The sequence below is a fragment of the Pan troglodytes genome, chromosome 1, assembly GCF_028858775.2.
Source record: "Pan troglodytes isolate AG18354 chromosome 1, NHGRI_mPanTro3-v2.0_pri, whole genome shotgun sequence".
Lineage (NCBI taxonomy): Eukaryota > Metazoa > Chordata > Mammalia > Primates > Hominidae > Pan > Pan troglodytes.
The window spans coordinates 106,546,867-106,567,326 of record NC_072398.2 but is presented as its reverse complement, the minus strand read 5'-3'; the positions used below and the strand labels follow the sequence as shown (position 1 = coordinate 106,567,326).

General features: G+C 44.7%; 1 long non-coding RNA gene and 1 other non-coding gene across 2 annotated transcripts; one reads left to right on the top strand and one right to left on the bottom strand.

The window, feature by feature from the left end:
- The first annotated feature begins 7,310 nt into the window (after positions 1–7,310).
- LOC129137546 (uncharacterized) lies at positions 7,311–20,434 on the top strand. The gene is made up of 4 exons (XR_008540199.2): positions 7,311–8,094; positions 8,242–8,793; positions 14,147–14,296; positions 14,393–20,434. It is a non-coding gene; the product is annotated as an uncharacterized LOC129137546 (long non-coding RNA).
- On the bottom strand, positions 7,938–8,102 carry LOC129138459 (U1 spliceosomal RNA). Its single transcript, XR_008541710.1, has one exon. It is a non-coding gene; the product is annotated as a U1 spliceosomal RNA (small nuclear RNA).
- Positions 20,435–20,460: the final 26 nt, after the last annotated feature.

Here is a 20,460-nt window from a genome sequence, read left to right as displayed (position 1 = left end):
TCTTTCTCAGAAACGACTATGGAAAACAGTAGGCCGGGCGCAGTGGCTCACTCCTGTAATCCCTGCACTTTCGGAGCCCGAGGCGGGCGGATCACGAGGTCAGGAGTTCGAGACCAGCCTGGCCAATATGGTGAAACCCCGTCTCTACTAAAAATACAAAAATTAGCTGGCCATAGTGGTGTATGCCTGTATTCCCAGCTACTTGGGAGGCTAAGGCAGAAGAATCGCTTGAACCTAGGAGGCAGAGGTTGCAGTGAACCGAGATTGTGCCACTGCACTCCAGCCTGGGCAACAGAGCGAGACTCCGTCTCAAAAAAAAAAAAAAAAAAAGACTATAGGAAAACAGTAAACAACAAGGGCCGGGCGCGGTGGTTCACGCCTGTAATCCCAGCACTTTGCAAAGCCGAGGGAGGCGGATCACTTGAGGTCAGGAGTTTGAAACTGTAGCAGGAGAGGTCGTAGACAAAATCCCTCAGACACCGGATTGTGGAAGGTAAGAGCTTTATTCAGTTGGGAGCGTCGGCCGACTCACGTCCTAGAAACCGAGCTCCCCGAATAAGTAATTCCTGTCCCTTTTAAGGGCTCACAACTCTATAGGGGCTGTGGGTGGGGGGAGAGGTCATGATCCATTGAGCAAGCGAGGGGTACGTGACTGGGGGCTGCATGCACCGGTAATCAGAACGAAACAGAACAGAAAAGGGAGTTTCATAATGCGTTTTTATACAATGTCTGGAATTTATAGACAGCGCAAGTGGTGAGGTCAGGGGTTGAATTTTAACAACCAGGCCCGAAATGTGGCGCCCGGTTGTCTGACCACGATTTTCACTTCTGCCCATTCTTTCAACGTCCACTTTTTCAGCAAACAAGAAATTAAGTATAAGACAATATGAAGAGTGCTCTCCTCTCAAAACCAGCTTGGCTAACATGGCGAAACCCCATCTCTACTAAAAATAAAAAAATTAGCCGGGCGTGGTGGCGGGTGCCTGTAATCCCAGCTACTGGGGAGGCTGAGGCAGGAGAATCGCTTGAACCCAGCAGGTGGAGGTTGCAGTGAGCTGAGATCCCGCCGCCGCACTCCAGCCTGGGCGACGGAGGGAGGCGAGACTCTGTTTCAAAAAAAAAAAAAAAAAAAAAAAAAAAAAAAAAAAAGCAGCGCTTTTAAAAATCTGAGAGAAATTATTTCAACCTATCTCTATGTATCTCTATCTAGTAAAATATCAATTAAGTGTATGGGTATAATAGACATTTTCAGACATGCAGTGTCTCAAAAAGTTTATTTCTAAGGTAACCACTTTATAGGAGGTTTTGGAGGATATGCATCATCAAAAGGAAGAAGTGAGTGAGGAATGAACCCCCTTGAGATCCATGAAGCAGGGGATCTAACAAAAGAGAGAGGCGATGGAAATCCCAAGATGGTGCAGTAAAGAGAGATATTATGATAACAGCTGTGGGATAAGCCTGAAGAGCAAGTCATCCAGAATGGAACAGATAGAAATGTGCCAGGAAAAATTTTTCTTTGTTTCTTTCTTTCTTTCTTTTTTTTTTTTTGAGAAGGAGTCTCGCTCTTTTGCCCAGGCTGGAATGCAGTGGTGCAATCTTGGCTCACTGCAACCTCAGCCTGCCCAGTTCAAGCGATTCTCCCGCCCTCAGCTTCCCGAGTAGCTGGGATCACAGGCGCCCCCCACCATGCCCGACTAATTTTTGTATTTTTAGTAAAGACGGGGTTTCACCACGCTGGCCAGGCTGTTCTTGAACTCCTGACCTCAGGTGATCCACCTGCCTGGGCCTCCCAAAGTGCTGGGATTACAGACATGAGCCACCACGCTGGGCCAGGAAAAATTTCTTGAACAAACATACAAGCAGGCAAACCAATCAAAATGATTTTATGTTTCTATGTGTCGAGGGGAGATTTACAGAGCTGGGGAGAAATTGGCTAGTATTAAGTAATAAATACATGAAAAACTAACCAAATGGAAAAATAAGATTATTATTGCCAGGGTAAATACTGTGCAAAAAAAAAATCACTATCTAGAAGCTAGGAAGAGGACTCACACCAAGAACCAAACCTGCTGGCACCTTGATCTTGGACATCTCAGCCTCCAGAACTGTGAGAAATAAATGTTTAAGCCACCCAGTAGATGGTATTTTGTTACAGCAGCCTGAGATAACTAAGACATCCAAACCTCTGAAAGAATCAAAATCAGACTTTACTTAACTAACTCTAGGTATATCTATTTGAGAATCCATCCTCTATTTCTATTTTCTTAGTTTTAAAGAAAATTTGGGGGGTGCTATGGCAATAGGTGTAGGTACCACTGCAACAGAATCTTGCAGTGCAGGAGACAGATTGGACTCAACTCCTATTTCTGTTTCTTATGACGTTTTCTTTAGCTACTTGCCTATCCAGCTCACCAGACAGTGTTTCATAGCAAGTACCATGTACCAGCATAGACCAAACAATTCCACAAGAGCAGTAGAATAGCCAGTATTATTAAGTTCCAACAATAAAAGCCCAAGAATGCAATCTCTCCTCTTGTTGCCACAATAAGAAAAAGATCCATTATATAAAGTCTTAATTAGATGAAAATTTAAAATCTCCCCTTTTCAATTTTTATTTGGCTAAGGACCAACTCTGTGCCAAATTAAAGGTCCCGCCCTGGAGGGTTAGGTCTGAGTTCTTCTTCAGCAGCTGAAGCCTGGGCTCTCTGTCACAGGAACAGTGGGAACACCCATTGTCAGCACTTTTACAGTCAGGTGAATCCAACCTCAAGTCTCTCTTGTGAACCACTTTCCCAGAATTCTCAGGGGTCAGGAGAACAAAGGAGAACAGGGTAGCACCAGCTCCTTACCTGTAAGATTCAGTGCTATGTGTGAGACCTGCAAGCAATAATATTCCCCAAACAAAAGTGAAGAGTTTGTGCTGCTATTAAATGTCAGATAGTGTGGCCAAGGAAGGAGCATTCTCTTAGGATGTGGGAATATGACTAGGCCCAACTTCTTTAGAGGTCAATTAAGCATCAATTAGAAAAACTGGAAAGGCACAAATACTTTGACCAGGGAAGTCTATTTCTAGAAGTCTGTTTTAAGAAATCCTTGCACAGCTCACACCTGTAATCCCAGGCCTTTGGGAGGCCAAGGCAGGCAGATCACGAGATCAGGAGATCGAGACCATCCTGGCTAACACAGTGAAACCCAGTCTCTACTAAAAATACAAAAATTAGCTGGGCCTGGTGGCGGGCGCCTGTAGTCCCAGCTACTCTGGAGGCTGAGGCAGGAGAATGGTGTGAACCTGGGAGGCGGAGCTTGCAGTGAGCCGAGATCGTACCACTGCACTCCAGCCTGGGCAGCAGACCAAGACACCATCTCAAAAAAAAAAAAAAAAAAAAAGAAATCCCTGCACAAATGATGAAAGATATTTGTATAAGGATGTTCTCTGAATAATTTTTTATAAGAATAAGCATTAGACACAATTTTGTGTCCATTAGCTGAGGGCCATTTAAATATATACTGGTTCATCCATACCATAAAAAGATGAGCAGTTGTTTAAAAGCCTGAGGTAAAATATGAAAGTGGTGATGATGATGCCACTGAAAATAATTATAGCAGCTAACGTTTAATGAACATTTATTAGGTGCTCCAATGCTTTATGTGTATTTCTCATCAAATGTGTAAACCAAAAATAAAATTCTAAGGCCCCCCAACCATGTGAATGGACCCCTGCTCTAGGTCAAGGTCATTCCACAGTTAACCTGAAAAACTAGTTCAGGCCATGATGGGAAGAAGTTGGACATGCCTCATTATACCCTCCTTCCTTTTGGAACTCAGGAAAAGCCAACCAGCATTAACATCAACACAGACCTTAAGTCTGATAAGAAACATTTACAATCTATTTTCTCTGAAGCCTGCTACCTGGAGGCTTCATCTGCATGGTAAAACCTTGGTCTCCACAACCCCCTATCTAACCCAGAAATTCCCTTCTGGAATAAGAACTCTTTCAACCAATAGCTAATCAGAAAAATTTTAAATCTATGACCTGGAAGCCCCCCACCCTTTGAGTTGTCCCGCCCTTCCAGATTGAAGCAGTGTAAATCTTACGTGTATTGATCGATGTATTCTGTCTCCCTAAAATGAATAAAAGCAAGCTGTACCCGACCACCTTGGGCACATGTTGCCAGGACCTCCTGAAACTGTGTCATGGGTGCCACCTTAACCTTGCAAGGTAAACTTTCTAAATTTATTGAGACCTGTCTCACATACTTTTGGATTCACAAATGTTAGATTAATCCATGAGAGAAGCATTGTTTATTTATTTATTATTATTATTATTTTTTGAGATGGAGTCGGCTCTGTTACCAGGCTGGAGTGCAGTGGCGCAATCTTGGCTCACTGCAACCTCTGCCTCCTGGGTTCAAACTATTCTCCTGCCTCAGCCTCTCAGGTAGCTGGGATTACAGGCACCTGCCACCACGCCCAGCTCATTTTTGTATTTTTAGTAGAGATGGGGTTTCACCAAGTTGACCAGGCAGGTCTCGAACTCCTAACCTTAGGTGATCTGCCCGCCTCATCCTCCCAAACTGCTGCAATTACAGGCATGAGCCACCACACCCAGCCAAGGGAAGCACTTTTTTTTTTTTCTGTTTTTATAGATGAAGAAATAGAGATACAGAAAATTCAGTAACGTTTTAAAAGTCACATCATGAACCAACCAAGATTTCAACCTGGAAATTGAGGCTTCACCACAAGTGAAGACTGGGATTTTCTTGTTTTCAATTATTGGGAGTTTTGGATTTCCAGGAATGTGCAGTTGTAAAAATCCAGCTTCAGGAAGTGTTGAAATAAGTGCAGTGGCTATGGCGTAAGCTCTGAAGCCCCAGGCTCAGGCTCTATTGAAAAATTACTTTTGCTGAAATATTCTTGTTTTTAGGAACTTCCATGGAACTTGAGCCTTCGCACAGCGTATTTTGGCATCGAATTTAAAGCTAGTAGAGGTCCGGAAGATTCCCAGGATTAAAGTCTTTAAACAGAAAGCGTGAATCTTGCCTAAGTAAAAGGTACCATCTCTGGGTGGGCTTGAACCACCAGCCTTTCGGTTCAAACAGCCGAACGCACTAACCTATTGCGCCACAGAGACTCTAATGGTTTAGATTTGCTGATACCAGAAATGGCATTTTAACCTCTGGCCGTAGATAATCTCATATGTTTGTAGCCTGTCCAATCCCGCGCACTCCAGAAACCCAGAACACGGGAGACATTGAAGCCAAGAGGCGAGTCTTTGGGCACGTTTGGACATTCTACCCGGGCAGAAGTCAGCTGGGGGACTCCAACGGCCAAACGGCCGCCTGCTCCTCACCGTCTGCTCTTCACTGCTTCCCCCGCCTGCTCTTCACCGTCTCAAAAGTCGCCGGCCCCTCTACAGGCGACAACTGCAGCTTCTCAGGCGGAAGTCACTCGCTTTCCCATTCTTAGCCCTGCTTCACACCTTGAGCTCACAGTCATTTCCGCCGGGCCTGGGCTAGCGGACGCGCGCGTGGGAAGGACCAGAACCCGTGGTGTCCTCACCGCGTCGCCCTCGGGCCCTCAGAGGTGGGATCCACCGGACAGGGACCTGGAGTTTGCACAGGCTGCAGCCCTTCGCCCAGAGCCAGCCTAGCACCTGGTAGGTGCCCAATAAATGCTCGGTGAAGGAAGAAATTCCACCGCAGGGTTTTAGGAGAACCATGAATTCCCGTGTGAACGTTAAGCGTTTAGTCCTACTAGGAAGTCTGGAATATAGAGACTTGAACTGTTTCTCAAAGGCAGCTGTTCTTGTATCCCCAGAGCCGGTTTAGAATCCAGCAAAGGCCCCTGCCCGGTGGATCCCACCTCTGGAGACCCGAGGATAGTGCGGTGGGGGGCACCACGGGTTCTTGTCCTTCCCACGCTCACGTCCACTGGCCCAGGCCCAAAGGAACTGGCTGTGAGTACAAGATGTGAAGATAGTTACAAATACCAGCTAGTGCCAGTGCCAGTTGCAGAAATCAGGACTTGTAATAGTTATGAGTATTTCTTCATTATTTTGAGATGAATACATTTGGGTGTCTACTAACCAAAACTTTTCTTGAGAATTCTCCTCTTCCATCACCCTAGCTAGCACATTCATTAATAATTAACTTTTAGAAATCTCAATATTTAGGTTACAGGAAAGCAAATATGGAATGTGATCTATCTAGCTAAAAAAGGAGTGAACATCATTCAAAGACAAAGACTTTATCCTGTTGGGGAAAGGGTTGGCATATTTTCACTGAATGAGAAAAAGTATGATTTTCATATTGTCTTTATTTGAACCTTAAGTATGATTTTACAAGGAGGAAAAAGGAGGAGGAAGAAGCGAAAGAAGAGGAAGAGGAGGAAAAAAGAAGAGGAGGAAGGTGCACATTGATGCCACTTTGAGAAGAAGTGGACTGTGGTGGATTTGTAATGTATCAGTTTTGCCAAGCTGAATGCACATTTCCCAGATTTGCCATCTTTAGATAGCTCTAGGTTAGCCTGGGCAACAGGAGACACTTGGAAGATAGAATTCAAGTGGCTGTTACACGCTTTTGTATACTGGGAAGGGCGTTGTTACAGCTCAGGCATGATCTTCATCTTCCCTGACCCTTGGACTGGTGGGTGTTTTGCTTCTTGATCTAACATTAAGGTTAGAAGTTGCAGGATTCCAGCTGGGTTTTGCTACATCCAATCTGGTTTAAGTTCTCATATTATTAGGAAAGCTTTAGGGTGCTTCAGGAAAACGCTTTTTAAAAAATCAAATTTGGAAAATATCAAATGGAATTATAGGCAATAAGCATAACCCAGTGGAACCATGAATCAAACCCTCTGGAGCAGGGTTGTCTAAATTTTGGCTTCCTTGGGCCACACTGGAAAAAAAAAAAAGACACTTGTCTTGGGCCAAACATAATATACACTAATCGCAATTGAACTGTACCTGTAAAGCTTGTAAACAAAATGTGTCTGTAAAGTCTGTAAACAGGCCAGGTGCGGTGGCTCAGGCCTGTAATCCCAACACTTTGGGAGGCCGCGAGGCAGGCGGAAAACTTGAGGTCAGGAGTTCAAGACCAGCGTGGCCAACATGGTGAAACCCCGTCACTCTTTTTTTTTTTTTTTTCGAGACGGAGTCTCGCTCTGTCGCCCAGGCTGGAGTGCAGTGGTGCGATCTCAGCTCACTGCAACCTCTGCCTCCCGGGTTCAAGCGATTCTCTTGCCTCAGCCTCCTGAGTAGCTGGGACTACAGGCACGTGCCACCACGCCCGGCTAATTTTTTTTTTTTTTGTATTTTTATTAGAGATGGGGTTTCACTGTGTTAGCCAGGATGGTCTTGACCTCCTGACCTCATGATCCACCCGCCTCCGCCTCCCAAAGTGCTGGGATTACAGGCGCGAGCCAGTGCGCCCGGCCCGGTGAAACCATGTCTCTACTAAAAATTCAAAAAATTAGCCGGACCTAATTTTTTGGTTGCCTGAGCCTGTAATGCCAGTTACTCGGGAGGCTGAGTATTCTCTGGTTGAGGAAGGAGAATAGCTTGAACGCAGGAGGCAGAGGTTGCAGTAAGGCGAGATCGCGCCATACACTCCAGCGGACTGTTTGCTGTTAATCCCATAGGGAAAAGAAAAGCTTAGTTTTATTTCTATAGAACAACAACAAAAAAAGCTAAGAGATTAGTAGAGACGGGTTCACCATATTTGCCCACACACGCCTGAGGTCGAGCGATATTAACATAAACATAACCTATCGACCTACCTCATAGATTGCTGGGATTACAAACGTGAGAACCACTATGTCCCAAATTTTTAGTTTCAGTGAAGTTACAGATGGGAACAAAGACCTGATTCTCAGCTTATGCTGACGCCTAGTATGCGTTTCTGCAGCAAACAAAACGTACTTTTAAAACGACAAAAATGCAGGGGAAAGCATGAACGCAGTCCACCACTACCACAAATCATACAGTCGAGTTCCCCACATTTGCAGAAACTGCAGGGGTCAGCACATCCGGAGTGCAATGGATAAGCCTCGCTCTGGAAAAAACCACCTTCGTGACTATGGTATCTCTCCTGCCAGGTAAGTATGAGCTATTGCACCTCCGCCCCGCCACAGCCTCACACGCCTCACCCTTTACACGCACGGTCACTTGCCCCGCCCCCCCACCCCCCCCCACCCCCCCCCCCCCCAGCCCTCCTAGCCCTGACACACAGCTGGGACTCTCAGGTCCGACCAGCGGTCCTGAACCCGCTCCCACGGCACGGGAACTCCTTCGTGGTGAAGCAGCATGTGGCGAAGCAGCAGCCCCTGCGCTGGCTCATCTACATAGAAGTCGCCCTATCCGTGATGTCACCGACAGTGCCTTTCCCAGTCCCCGTCTGCCTTTCTGCCGCTCAGCCGACCAACCCGCTGCCGGAGCCGGCAAGGGGAAGTGATGTCTGCCTCTCCCTTTTTTCTCTCCTGCTTCCCTTATCTGTTCTCTTCCAAAGAAGCTGGTCCTTAGCCTGTATTGCGGAGCAAGCTTTCGGCGACCAGCTGGACCCTGGGCACCCTTCTTCGAACAATGGCTTTTAGTTCTCAGACTAGAACGTTTAGGATTACAAAAGAAACTGGTTATTTTCACATCCTTATTCTTGTGATGTAGCATTCCGCATATATATATATATATATCCAACTATCCTAAAAGACACTGCCCTTCATCATTCCATGCCGTTAGACATTTATAGGACCATGCATGGTGATCTCCTCCAGACAAAAGTAAATGCTGGTGCAGAACAGGTAAGTGTACTATAATTTGAGTACATCAGCTTTTGGGCATTTTAAACCATGGGTCAGACAAGTTAGAGCAAGAGGGCAGGTTGATAGCAAGAGGGAGTGTTTTTCTTTTAATTTTCTTTTTTTTTTTTGAGACGGAGTCTCGCGCTCTTCGCTCAGGCTGGAGTGCAGTGGGGCTATCTCGGCTCACTGCAAGCTCCGCCTCCCGGGTTCACGCCATTCTCCTGCCTCAGCCTCCCCAGTAGCTGGGATTACAGGCACCTGCCACCACGTCCGGCTAATTTTTTGTATTTTTAGTAGAGATGGGGTTTCACTCTGTTAGCCAGGATGGTCTCGATCTCCTGACCTTGTGATCCGCCCACCTCGGCCTCCCAAAGTGCTGGGATTACAGGTGTGAGCCACCACACCCGGCTTCTTTTAATTTTCAAATAGCAAAGTGATGTTTGCCACTGTCATTTCAGAATGAGGTGACAATTTGTTGTTGTTTGGTTTTGTGGGGTTTTTTGTTTGTTTCTGAGACAAGGTCTCACTGTCGCCCAGGTTGGAGTACAGTGGCATGATCAGGGTTTACTTCTGCCTTGACCTCACGAATTCAAGCAAACCTCCTTACTAATCCTCCCAAGTAGCTGGGACTACAGGTGCATGACACCACACCCTGGGGTGTGAACTGGGATTTGATGTTTTCAGTTGGCTCCCTGATGGAATAGGTTCCCTTACTATTCTGGAATACAGATTGTCTTCATGATTATGATTCATAATCATAATGATTATGACAGCAGTCCCTGCTGTCAGGCAGGGACGTATAAGTCTGCAGAAGCTGTCTGCTGCCTTTTATTCAGATATGCCCTGCCCCCAGAGGTGGAATCTAGAGGCAGTAGGCCTTGCTGAGCTGCAGTGGGCTCTACCCAGTTCGAGCTTCCCTACCACTTTATTTACACTGTGACCATAGAACCACATACTCAAGCCTCAGCAGTGGCAGAACCCCCTCCCCCTGCCATGCTCCAGTGTCACAGGTTGATCTCAGACTGCTGTGCTAGCAGCAGGCAAGGCTCCATGGGCATGGGACCTGCTGAGCCAGGCACAAGAGGGAATCTCCTGGTCTGTCGGTTGCAAAGACAGTGGAAAAAAGCACAGTATTTGGGCAGGAGTGTACTGCTCCTCGAGGTACAGTCACTCACAGCTTCCCTTGGCTAGGAAAAAGAAATCCCCCAACCCCTTGCACTTTCCGGGTGAGGCGACACCCCACCCTGCTTTGGCTCATCCTCCATGGGCTGCATCCACTGTCCAACGAGTCCCAGTGAGATGAACCAGGTACCTCAGTTGGAAATGCAGAAATCACCTGTCTTCTGCGTCTATCTCACTTGAAGCTGTAGACCGGAGCTGTTCCTATTCAGCCATCTTGGAAGCAACCCTCTTTTTCTTTTTGTATTTTGGTAGAGACAGGGTTTCACCATATTGCCCAGGCTGGTTTCAAACTCCTGAGGTCAAGCCATTCTATAAAACAAACTTATATTTGTTTTATCTGAGTTCCTTCCTCAGGAAAGGACTCTCAGGCCTCTCAAAAAGCATCAGAGACCTGAAACTCAGCCAATCACAGCATCCAGACAATGAGATGCCAGTCCCCTCACTCATCACGAGTGCTTCCTCACCCCTCCCTAGTTCCTCTTTTCCCACACACAGTTAACTTTTCTTCTGCGCTATATAAACCCCTAACTTTAGTCAATCAGGGAGACAGATTTGAGACTCATCTCCTGTCTACTCAGCTGCAGCACCTGATTAAAGCCTTCTTCCTCAGCAATACTCAATGTCTCAATGATTGTCTTTCTGTGTGCTGAGAACACTGAAGCCCTGGGGTTTTGGTAAAAATACATGTACACTTTTAAAAACCGCAATTAATGGGTTGTGGTATATTGAGAAATTGGAGTGGCATCAACTTGGCCAATTCTGAGGAAACACACTGTGCTTAAGTGTCAGGGCCCTGCCTCCTGACCTCGACAGTTTATGGTTGATTTTGAGGCACAGCAGGGGAGTATGGCCTGGTTTGAGTGTTTTATAGAAATGTAAAACATGGCTGATTACTTTTTATTTTAAATCCAACAAATCTCCATTTCTGGTGAGAAAATCTTGCCAAAACCAACCAAACAAATGCGTAGAAGTATGTGAAGAAGAAAATGAAAGATTCCCTGCCTCCCAATCCCACTTGCTTGGTGTCAGCCATTATTTATCACATGGAGGATGGGGGCAAGGCACCCAGGAAGTCCCAAGTCCTGTTCTCACAATCATCTGGCCTCCCTGGGCAAAGGGAAAAGAGGGAAGGCAAAAAGAATATAGCACTACTGTTTGCGGAAATTTCCCCTTGGTACAGGAAACTCTGGTAAACTGAGAGAGTATGTTTTCCAGAGGGAGGCCTCAAGGGCTCTTCTCTGGCCCTAAGCCCAAACTGGATTTTGCCTCATTTTCTGAGGTGCAAATGAAATGATAAAAGTTGATCAAAGGAGAGGGCAGAGAGAAAGAAAGAAAGAGGATGACTCCTGTCTCGCAGGTCCACCTTCTTTGGTGTTGCTTGAGGGATCAGAAGAAATGCCTTAACATAGGTGTGTGGGAACTATGGCTGCTAAGTATGAACTCAGTTACCTCCAGTTATAAGCTAGTGTGAGGTTCCATGGTGTAATGGTGAGCACTTTGGACTCTGAATACAGTGATCAGAGTTCAAGTCTCACGGGAATCTTTCTGTATAATTCCAGTGAGGTTCCTCTCTATTGCTCCATAAGCAGAATGGGGGAAATTGCCCAATCGTGGTCACAGACCCTCCATGCCACTGGCTGTGTGCAATTGGAGTCCCAGACCCAGCGACCAGCAAGACCCCTCCCCTCTCAGGGTGACCCTGGGCCTCCAGGTCACAGGTCTCCACTAAAAAGGCTGCCTCCCCTCAATCCTAGACCCCGAGTTTTCTTTTGTTCACGTCATTGGGCCATTGCCCTATGTCTCTTTGGAAGAAATGACCTATATGAAAAATTTTACTTCCAGGATTCCCTAATTCTTTCATCCTTTAGGACAGTGCAGTTTTTCATCTCCTGATCTTGGGTCCAGTACTAATGCGCGCATTTCATCTTGTTTTCATGGGATCCCCTCCAACCGGCTACCAGTGGATTCCTGTCCTTGGGGTCTCTGTGGATGACAACTAGATGCTGCTCTTGTCCCAAATCCTGACACCTCCCTCCAGGGAATTGCCTCCCTTAGCCTCCTAAATCAGCCAATATTTAGATTTGAGCCTGGAATCCCAGCATCTGTGGAGAACAGAGGTTCCTGATCCCTGGCCAGCCTCCCGCAGTGAAGGGGAGAGGAGCAGAGCAGCTGGGAGGGGCAAGTCCAGGGCCCTGGGCAACCCCCTTCTTCCTGCCCAGACTCTGCTCCAAGGAGAAGTTGCCTTAGGACCAGATCAGATGGAAACTCTTGTTCTCTTCTCATCAGCAGAAAAATTTAGGCAAGAGCTCTGGAGGACCTTCCTAGCTCATAAAAATGCTGTGGTCAAGTCTCTCCAGTTTTGGAAATGTCCAAGGTTACCAAGTGTTTTGAGGGCTCACTTTGGAGCCTCTGAAAAGGAGGGGTCAGGGCCCATGGAAGGTACCTGGGGGATTCAGGAGAGAGAGGGGAAAGAGCAGACAGGAGGGAGGAGAGAAGAAGGGAGGGGGAGAAAGGGTGTGTGAGGGCCAGGAGCCAGGATTCACCCTGACAGTTCAGTGACTGCTCCCTGACCCCAAGGTTCCCACTGTGGCACCTTCCAGCAGGTGGTTTCCATCTCTTATTGATGTCCTGAGAACTTGGCTCTACAGAATGGTCCCACCCTATTTGTCTGGCATGAGTCCTGCAAAGTTTCTTTTCATCGTTTGGGGGATGAGATGGGGGTATATAGGTTTGCAAGTGACTAGGAGCTAAGTCAGGACCTTGTGGAGCCGCTCAGAGTTAACTGTCAAGTAGCCTCCTTTCCCCCTTCCCTTGCAGGATGATTGCCTGCAAGACAGGGCCTGGAGGCCAGGGCACCCAAGGCCACAGAAATGCCCAGGGATGAGTCCTGGCTGGAGATGCCTTGGCTAAGCTGACTGTGCACTTCCAGGGCTCACAGGGGTCTGGACAGGAGACTGAGCAAGGGGACCAGGGAGGTTGTGTAGCAGGCTTCTGCACAGCAAGGCAGACATTCTTCTTGGAGCCCCCAACCCAAATCAGGTCTTCCACCTCCTCTTCCTAAAGACCCTTTACTGCTGTCATTCTTTTACTGAACTACAAGTTTAGAGGACATGGATTTCAGTGCCCTCATCTGGCCAACCATCTTCAGCTGCCAATGGGCAAGGTAACCTCCCTCCCTGCCAAGACCTGACTCAGGACCTTTCCTTAAGGAGATGTCCTGTTCTTTCTTTCCCACCAGAACTGCCCTGGCCCAGACCCCATTTCTGTCTGGTGACCAGGACAGTCCCCTCACCAGTGTCCCAGGTTGGGGAGGGCAGATCCTCCTCAGCTCCCTGCCCCTGAGAGACCCCAACCGTCTTGTGTGGCTCCGGCCCACAGAGTGATATCCATGGCCCATATCTCTCAAAACTCTCCCCTCCCACTCTGAATCCACCCTCTACTGCATGCTCCCCTCACAGAACAGACTAATTTTTGTGTGTGTGTCCTTGTTTTGCCTACCTGTACCCCAGACAGACTTTTCTGTCTCAGAACTACCTGTCCCTCTTTGGACAGTGTCTTCCTGGTACTACACATGAAGATGTCCCACTCTCCACTGCTCAAGGAGAGAGTGCCTGACCTGAGCTGGGCCCATCAGATCCAGTACTTACCTGGAATAGGAAAAAGATGGGGAGGGTGACCAAAGATTACAAAAATCTCTGAAGCTTATCTACTTGAGAGAGAGTCCCTGAAGATACTGGCCTCTCATTCCTGCTATGTATATCCAATGTGACTGAACTCTGAATAAAATTTATAAGTTATAACAATGTAGCAATTGACCCAGCAAACGAGGACACAAACGTGTTGGAGGGTAAGGTGGTGAGAGGCATGTTTGGGGGTGGTGGTGATGAGCAAGTATGTGAAGGAGAGGTAGTGCCTAAACTTGAAAATCAAAGAGTAATAATATCTATTTAGACATAAGGAGATAAATAACGAAATAATTGCTTCTATGTGATGAAACTCTGGGAGTACACAAGGGGACTGCTATTTTACTAAACAAATTTTCAAGTATATATAACTTTGATAAAGTATCCAAATAAAATAATTCCTTTCCCATATAAGTATGTGTATATATGTATTCACTGTATTTTGAAGATAAATTTTTACACAGTCATGTTAATCGCTTTCATTTAAGGATTTGAGTTTGATGTCATGCATATAATGTGATCCCACTGTATGACTACACAAATGTTGGCAAAAGTAAGTTCAGAGGAAATGGTAGGCAAGTACTTCCCAGTTTTGACCAGAAGATGGAGAAAAAAAGAATTCTCAAAAAATGTTAAAGGTATGACATGTTATATTTTCTTTTCACAGTAATTTAGACAGAAATTAGCAAAATCAAACATGTATAAATACTTTGGTCTGACAATTCCATCTCCAGGTGTCTACAGAGAAATAGACAAGCGATGCACGACAGATACATGTGTCAGTCCGGTCCCTGCAGTTGTATTTGTAATAATACACATTGGAGCAATTTCATGGCCATCGGTTAGAGAATGTTTGAGGAATGATCCATTCATATCAAGAAGGACATTTCAAAGATCAAAACCTGATGGAAATGCTGGAGACCATGGCGCTGATAGGAGCTCATGTGTGTTGACCAATTACTACATGACAGGCATTGTCTCCACGCTTTTCCTGCACTGCTCATTTAAACACTGGACAACCTAAGTGTTCTGATTTAGCCCATTGGACAGATAGAAATGGAGGCACAGAAGATTAATGTGTTTAACTTCAAACCCTGGCAGATTAGGTTTTTCATCCAGAGCCTGTGGCTTCACCATAGGTGTGATTCACGTTCTGTCATTCTCCACTTTAGGAATTTCCAGTATTCCAAATATGAGAAGCTGAGAAAACAAACAACAAACTCAAAACCCTAAAAACCAGGATACATAAGGGTAGATGTTTGTTGGGTGTGGATTAAAAATGGACTTTTTTTGCCCCAAGCAACAAAGAGGCACCTTAGAAAATAGACAAGAGACAAGAGGAAGAGAAGCTTTAAGAGATATTTGGTCCAAGGAGGAGACTCTTCAGATGGAAGGTCATGTCAGCTAGAAACATTAATATGACTGGATGGGCTCAAACCACTGACTTTTCAGTCAACATCCGACAGCACTAACCCAGTGTTCCAGAGACACTGCTTGTTAAACAGTGAAAGCTGTTGCTCAATTGTGTCATCCATAATTGTCAAATATTGCCATTTAGTAGCACAAGGAAGTATTCTCCGTTGCCAAGCTAGAGTACCCATAACTCTTCTGTTTTGTTGAACATTCTTCCCCACCACAAACCCTCTTTAGAAGACTGGGGGCTCCTAAAGCATTGAGGCCGAGAGTCCCGTCCTTGTGCAAGTTTGGGCATTGACCCAGGGCCAAGTCAGTGGGAGACTCCTCCACACCTACGCCAGGTCCCCAGGTGACAACTGCAGTCTCTGGATCTGAAGTCATCCACGTTCCCATTCCTAGCTCACCTCACCCATCGTGAAGCCTGGTTAGTATTGCCAGAGACCCGAGTGGGCAGATGCCCACACCAAAGACAGAACCTGCTGCGTGCCCACCTTGCTGATCCCTCCCTCCTTCTAGACAAAGGCTTCATAAGCCAGGGACCTTGGGTTTGCTCACAAGGCAGCCCCTCACCTAGTAGGCATTAGTTCATTATGTATATGTATATGTAGTCCTCAGGTTGTATTCCTTAAATATATATAGTTTAAGGATATGTATTATATATATATATAAATATATATGTAATTCCTTAAATATATAATTTTAATACAATTTTTTTTTGAGACAGAGTCTCACTCTGTCTCCCAGGCTGGAGTGCAGTGGCACCATCTTGGCTCACTGCAAGCTCCACCTCCCAGGTTCACGCCATTCTCCTGCCTCAGCATCCCAAGTACCTGGGACTACAGACGCCCGCCACCACGCCAGGCTAATTTTTTTTTTTTGTATTTTTAGTAGAGATGGGGTTTCACCATGTTAGCCAGGATGGTCTTGATCTTCTGACCTCATGATCCACCCACCTCGGCCTCTCAAAGTGCTAGGATTACAGGCGTGGACCACCGCGCCTGGCCAAAACAAAGTTTTTAAAAGATTCCTTTAATAAACATTTACAATAACATCAAGAAATATAAACGACCTAGCAAATATGTGAAAGCCAGCCAGACTCTCAATGGCATCCAGAAATATAAACGACATAGAAAAGACATGAAAGCCAGCCAGGCTTGGCTTCAAATCCCAGCACTTTGGAAGGCTGTGGCAGGAGGGTTGCTTGATCTCAGAAGCTTGAAACTAGCCTAGGCAACATAGTGAGCCCTCATCTCTACTGAAAATCAGAAAAATTATCCGGGTTTGGTGGTGTGAGCCTGTAGTCCCAGGAATCAGTGGATGAGGCCCTAGGATGTCATAGGCCTGAGAATTCCATGCTGCAGTGAGCTGTGATTGTGCCAGTGTACTCCAGCCTGGGTGAAAGAGTGAGATCCTGTCTAGAAACAAAAGAAGAAAAAAAGAGATATGAAAGCCTATATATTGAAGACTACCAAGTACTGCTTAGAGCAGTTAAAGACCTTTGGAATAGAAAATGTTTCTTCTTGCATTTCAAGATTGCTTTTTTTTGGGGGGGACACACTATTTTTTAGGAATATGAAGTTCTTCTCAGGCATTCCTGTAAAAAAGGCCACTTTTTGATAGGATTGTATTGAATCTGTGGGTTGCTTTGAGTTGTATTTTTATCTTAACCATGTTACAACTTCCAACCCATGGACCCAAGATGTCTGTCCATTGATTTAGGTCTTCCTGAATCTCCTCGAGCAATGTTCTGTAGTTGTCTGTGTACAAGTACTGCACCTTCTTGAACAAATTTATTCCCAGGCATATTATTCTTACAAGTGCTATTATAAATGAAATCATTGTGTCAATTTTCTTCTCAGATTGTTCATTGCTAACACAACTGATTGTTTGCTGAAAGTTTGCTGAATTCGCTTATTAACTCTAGTAGTGTGTGTATGTGAGTGTGTGTGTGTGTGTGTCTGGCCTCTATGTGCGCATGTATGTGTGTTTGCATCTGTAGGTATTATTTGGGATTTTCTATGCATAGGATCACACCATCTGCAAATTGAGATCATTTTGTTTTCTGTTCAAAAATACTTTTTCTCATGTTTATTTTTAAAAGATAATTTGGCCAGGTGTAGAATTGTAGGTGACAGTTTTCCTTTTTTTAAGTACTCTATTGCAAACTTCTTGTTTGTATGAGAAATCTTATGCCATCCTTATATTTAGTGCTCTGTATGTAACATGTTCTTTCCCTTTTTATTCCTTTTAGGATTTCCTTTTTATCACTGGTTTTGATGGATTTGATTAAGATGTTCCTTGGTGAAGTTTTCTTCATGTTTCTTGTTCTTAGAATAATCATATTTCTGTAATATTTGAAGTTTATGGTTTCCATGGAGCTTCTAAATCTTTCATCCAGTATGTTTTAAATATCTTTGTCTCTCTTCTCCACTAACTGCCCTTCAGGGATTCCATTTAGCCCTATACTAGGGGGTTTAAAGTTTTGATGCTGATGGTCTTTTTATATTTTCAAGTCATTTGTTACTGTGTGTTTCATTTATGTTAGTTTCAACTTCTATTCCTTCTAGTTCAATAATCTTCTCTTCTGCAATGTTTAATCCACTGCCTTCTTCCATTTCAGACTGTAAATCATACTTTTTATCTACAGAATTTGATATTTAAAAAATTTTCAACCTCCCCATTTAATTAAAGTACAATTATACTAACTGCTCTAATGTCCTTTTCTTCTATTTCCAACATGTCTGTCAATTTCAACTAGATTATTAGATTCTTCATTATGTGTCATGTTTTCCTGCTTCTTTGGCTGCTTGATATTCTCTTATTTTTATTTTATTTTTTGTGGGGGGATAGAGTTTTGCTCTCGTTGCCCAGGCTGGAGTGCAATGGTGTGATCTCAGCTCACTGCAACCTCCACCTCCCAGGTACACAAGCGATTCTCCTGTCTCAGCCTCCCAAGTAGCTCAGATTACAGGCATGCACCATCATGCCTGGCTAATTTTTTTGTATTTAGTAGAGATGGGGTTTCACCATGCTAGTCAGGCTGGTCGTGAACTCCTGACCTCAGGTGATCCATCTGGCTGCTTGATATTCTAAGATTTGATGCTGGAACTTTGGTGTCAATGCTCAAAATGCCCAAAGACACCACTCAACCTCAGTGTCTATGCACACCCAAGCTTTTGCAGCAGGACAGGTAGAGCAGAGATGAGTGTGCTACAACATGCTGGTAGAGGGTACCCCAATTGTGCTTGGGGATTTCCTATTCCTCATGGAAAAATGTGTCTTCCTTAATTTTTCCCATAAGAACCACCCTACTTCATGCCCTGTCTCTCTGTCCAAACACCAGGACAGTCCTCTCACCAGTCTCAACCACCCAATGGATTGACAAAGGTGCAAATATGATTCAGTGGAGAAGGCATTCTCTTGTCAACAAATTGTTTAGAAACAACTTTTTTTTACACAATTTGTTTTTTTTTTATCCCCAAAGGAAAAAAATTCACCGGAACCTCAATACTAAATCAAAAACTAACTCAAAATGGATTATGCAACTAAATATAAACTATAAAACTAGAAAAAGTATAGCAGAAAATATAAGACAAAATCTTCATGACACAGAGTTAGGCAAAGTGTTCTTTATTATCAATAAACACAAACCATTAAAGAAAACATTGATAAATTCGACTTTATAAAAATTAAAAGTTTTTGCTCAACAGTATTAAGAAAACAAATATAAGCTGCAGTTTGGGAGAAAAACAGTGGAAATCACCAATATGACAAAGGGCATGTGTGATAGTTACTTGTACTTGTCACTGTGACTGAGCACCAGGGTGCCAGGACATTTGGCCAAACATGATTCTGGTTGTGTTCCAGAGAGTCTTTCAGATATGATTAACATTGGGATGGGCAGACTAAGTGAAGCAGATTGCCCTCCTTAATAGGGGTGGGCCTCATGCAATCAATCAAGGGCCAGGAGAGAATTAAGAGGCCTAATGGGAAACAAATGCTTTCCTGGGTATCCAGCTTTCCTTCCATCTTGGGAATTTCAGCCTCCATAATCTCAGAAGCAAATTCATGTATATATATACACACACATATACATTTCATAGGTATGTGGCTAAGATTGTATTTTTACAAGTTCAGCCATGAGATTGGTGAAGCCAGCCAATGAATAAGGGTGTGTTCTATTATACGATTCAGTCTTCTTTTGTAAACGATTGAAGTTCTGCATTTGAAGTAGGAGGATAGGAGGGAGCAAGTCCACCTAGGATGATAACAGCTGAATTTCTCAACATACACTTCAGAGCCGTAGGGGTCAACTTAGAGACTCAAAAATCTCACCCATAATCCTGCCCCTAAACACCAGGGCTAGGGAACACTGTGGCCCTCAGTTGATTTTCTTTAGCCAGGTCTGGGAGCCACACGACGGCAGAGGGAGCAGGAAACACTATGCAAATAGAGGCCAGGACAGCAGGGAGGGCCTGTTCATGATAGAACCCAGGTAAAACTATCTTCAGAAAGCGAGTGTGGAGAAACATAGATCATGCCTGAGACCTGGTGGATTAGAGCACTGGCTACTGGGGAATTGAAAGGAAGGGGCTTCACCGTGCAGAGGACCAGAGGTGCCAATCTTGGAAATGCAGAATTGCTGGGAGATGGGGAGGCACGGACCATGGAAGTATCCTCTGGAGACTCATGGTGAAGAGAACAAATGAATGAAGTAACTGGCAGAAATTAGAGGTCCTGGTAGAACAAAATAGAATCCCACAATGAGAACATACACCATGTATGTCCCCCAAGGAAGACAATATCTCCTAAAAACTCCAGAAAAATCATTTTGGGCAAGCACCTTATATCTAGTAATGCGATCCATGTAACGAGACCGTGAGAAAAGATTATTAAACATGCTAAACTCAGCGAGACCTGATTCCCTCATGAGGACTCTGTTAAGGATGAGTACCACTCAGCAAGTGATGACTGTGACATTCACTTTTGAATAGCTCATGAGCGTTAATATATTTCATTGTGGATCTAAACCAAAAACCAAGGTAGGGGCAAGATGATAATCACAGAATGTCACCGGTATATGTTTAGGTTCAAATACTATTATGAGAAGTGGCAGGTAAAGGAGGTAGGAAAAAGAAAACACATCATGTAATTGACTGTTGTATGGAAATATTTGATGCTGAAAGTTATAATTTAAAACTATAAACCAAATATTAGAAGTGTGTCTAGTTCAAAGGGAGGAAAACCATCAAAAACATTTTTAGTGCAATATTTAACATGAGCTATACAACCCTTCCTAAATGCCAAAGGCACACACAGACACACACACAGACACACACACACACACACACACACTCACACTCACGAAGAATACAAATGACTAGAA